We start from the raw sequence: 3,280 nt of genomic DNA, 5'->3' as shown, positions 1-3,280 counted from the left end.
AGTCTAACTGAAATATTAACATTCAGTAAAAACAATAAAAAAATAAGTAAAAATATAAATATATACACAATTTATTAATGTAAAAGAAATACTGTGTTGCATGAGTAAATATTATTAGAAACATCTTAGTTATATTTACATGTTTTTTGTCTCTGCACATAAACCTAGAAATACTAAGTAAATTTTAGTAAAAAAAAAATACAAGGCATTTAACTCCGCGCATGCGTGCTCAACTTCACTTGATACGCGCCAATTTGTTCATTTTTTTCTTTAAGCAAAGCTGTTGAGGTGCTCCTTCACGACTGGATCTTGTCAGGTAAGCTACTACTTTCTTCCTTGTGCTTGCTACGGGTACGGCGTTCTGCCCCCTATTTACCAGGCACTGCGGGCTCGCTACCAGGCTCGGCCAGCTTAAGAATAGCACTGCCCGCTCGCTACCAGGCCCTGCCAATTTAGCTTTAGCATACATTGCTGCTGGCCACCGGTGGTTTAACTCAGCCCGTGGAGTAGCCACTGCCGCGCACTGTGGCCCCGGCCCGTAGTCATGCTGCTGTATAACGGTGTTATTACCTCTCCCACTCCAGTCAGACTAACCTGCTCAGCGCGGCCGCGGACTGGGCCTGTAAACATATGAACGAGTTGGACCGGGCCGCGGACTGGGCGGGCTGACGGTATGCAGCGGAGATAAAAAAAAAAAACAACTTGTCCCAGAAAATCCGGGCCGGACTACGAAAACATACAGCAGTTTAAATTGTAGATAACATGTTATTTTAAATGTACTGCTGTCGCCTCTGCAACGTCTAAGGCACCATGTACAAAATGACCTTAACACGGTTAACACGGACGCAAGTGGCGGTCTTAAAGGTTCCAGAGCACTGCGCACTGTTTTTTTAAAGCTATTGAAATTCTTAGATTAAAACTAACCACCACAAATAGGTAAGAGGAAGAAATACCCACGTTAGAGTTGTAGGTTGTTCTTTAGGATGCACTTTGCGTAAAACAACTTGTTTGGTGGTCTTATGGTGGACTATTTAAAAGCCACTATGTGGCTTTGTAATCATATTATTGCTGGAATTAATATTGTCCATATGACAATAAACGCCGTCATATACACTACGTGCCATGCATAGATTCATATACAGTATACACACACACACACACACACACACACATATATATATATATCTGTATGTGTATATATATATATATATAGTGGGCCAGTCTGTCAGGAACTCCCGGGCCACTTTTTCTCCCCAGTCCGCCCCTGCTGCCCGCTCAGTATGTACAGGCGAAATGCTTCATGGTAAAGATAGAAAACAAATGTATTGGCTTCTTATTGATAATATTAATAAAATGTTTTTAAAGTAAAATATTAACCATTCTTATTTTTACATAAACATTTGTTGTGGAGAGATTCATGCATTAGGCTGCCTTTTATTATATTACAATTGGTTAATCCAGTTTAGTCTTATCATGTAGTTTGAATTACTCTGGTGTAAGTTAATTTGTAATTTGTTGATTAAAATTGTATTAACATTTGTTTCAATTAACATGATAACCGCAGGGCAGTGGAGGTAAACTGGGGGCTGTGCAAGTGGTGAACACTCCAACTTTTGTCTTGTTCTGGCAAGTAAGGACATTTTTGAGTATTGTATCTCTGGCACTGCATAATACAACAATAAAACTGTGGCTGTGTGTTTTAGATTGTTTTAATATACATCTTTTTTTTTCTTTTTCAGATTTTCCTTACTTTAAGGACAAGCTATTGCAGTGGACAGAATATGTGATAGGTCAGCTTAGGAGGAGGACAGATTTGACAGTTTTGAACGCTCCTTTATCAGAGAGGAACAGTAGGCAACCAGTATAATGAAATCATGCCATGTTATGGGTTTGCAAAATTTTTGATTTCGGAACATCAAAACGTTTAGAGCTCTTAAAGCATTATAGGTTAAAACATCTACATAGCAGTCAAGGCAAATCACTACCCTGTTTGTACTCTGTCGTTCGTTTAAGGGGTGGGGTGCACTTTGTGCACATTTGTCTAGAGACCATACACAAAGTGAACATTTAGGGCAAAATTTTTTTTCTTGTCTGATATGTAACTCATGCTTTCACACAGAGAGGCAATATTTTGAACACCTTGGTGCTCATTTAAGAAAGCACGAAACTGTTAACTGTGTTTTTAAAGATTGTGACTACAGTACTAATATATATTCAACTTTTGCCTCCCATAAAAGTAGAAAACACAATCCTCACTGCCTTGAAGATTTTAAACCTACTGTATTCCAAGCATATTCATATCAGGCAAGAGAAGATCGTTTGTTGGTAGATGAAAGTGAAGGTGCATCTGAAAAAACATTTGAAAGTGAGAGTGAAGATTTGGGTAAAGTCATTGTTGATCAGCTTTGTTCCTTATTTCTTAAGTTAGACTGCATTTTTAATGTGCCGAGTAGATGTATAGATGAACTTGTAGACGAGCTTAGGTTTATCACCTGTACAGCTTCTGCACCCGTTGTATGTAACATTGTCCATGACACATTAGAAAAATATAACTGCACTGTTGAAGAATTGGCAGTCACAGATTTGGTAAATCACATTTGTGAATTAAATCCTTTAAGTGCAGCCTTAAATAAAGAAGGTCCTCTTGGTACAGCATACCAGAGAAATAGATATGTAAAGGAACTTTTCTCTTGTTGAACCAATAGAGTATATACTTGATGCAAAAGAGGGAAAGACATTCCAAAAATGTACCATTTTTGCAGTCCTTGTCACAAATTTTGAAAAACAGTGACATTCAGGAGAAAGTTTTTAGAGAAACACCTCGTTCAACTCGCCAATATAATAGTTTTCGTGACGGTTCCCACTTCCAGCGAAATCTATTTCTGTCTGGAGAGGAGTTAAGACTTTCGATTCTACTGTACTCTGATGATTTTGAAATATGCAATCCATTAGGAACCTCTCGTAAGAAGCACAAAGTAACCAGTGTTTACTGGGTTTTGGCTGATATTCCATCTTTATTAAGGTCTACATTATCATCCATTTATTTGGCTGTTTTGTGCAAGGCAGATGACGTTAAGAAATTTGGCTATCCTCAAGTGCTAGAGCCATTGTTAAATGATTTGAAAAGCTTTGAAGAGGAGGGTCTTTTTGTACCCTGTTTGGGAAAAGTCATAAAGGGCACTGTATTTTCAGTCATTGCTGATAACCTTGGAGCCCACTCAATTGGGGGGTTTGTTGAAAGCTTCAGTGCATCATACATTTGCAGATTTTGTGTAGGAGA

General features: G+C 38.3%; 1 long non-coding RNA gene across 1 annotated transcript; it reads left to right on the top strand.

Annotated features, from left to right (window-relative positions):
- The first annotated feature begins 244 nt into the window (after nt 1-244).
- Nucleotides 245-1,994, top strand: LOC143501206 (uncharacterized). Its single transcript, XR_013126850.1, has 3 exons — nt 245-316; nt 1,565-1,630; nt 1,740-1,994. It is a non-coding gene; the product is annotated as an uncharacterized LOC143501206 (long non-coding RNA).
- The last annotated feature ends 1,286 nt before the right edge of the window (nt 1,995-3,280 follow it).

Source organism: Brachyhypopomus gauderio, unplaced genomic scaffold, assembly GCF_052324685.1.
Source record: "Brachyhypopomus gauderio isolate BG-103 unplaced genomic scaffold, BGAUD_0.2 sc161, whole genome shotgun sequence".
Taxonomy (NCBI): domain Eukaryota; kingdom Metazoa; phylum Chordata; class Actinopteri; order Gymnotiformes; family Hypopomidae; genus Brachyhypopomus; species Brachyhypopomus gauderio.
The sequence above is the reverse complement of the archived record's forward strand: the minus strand, read 5'-3'. Positions and strand labels throughout refer to the sequence as shown.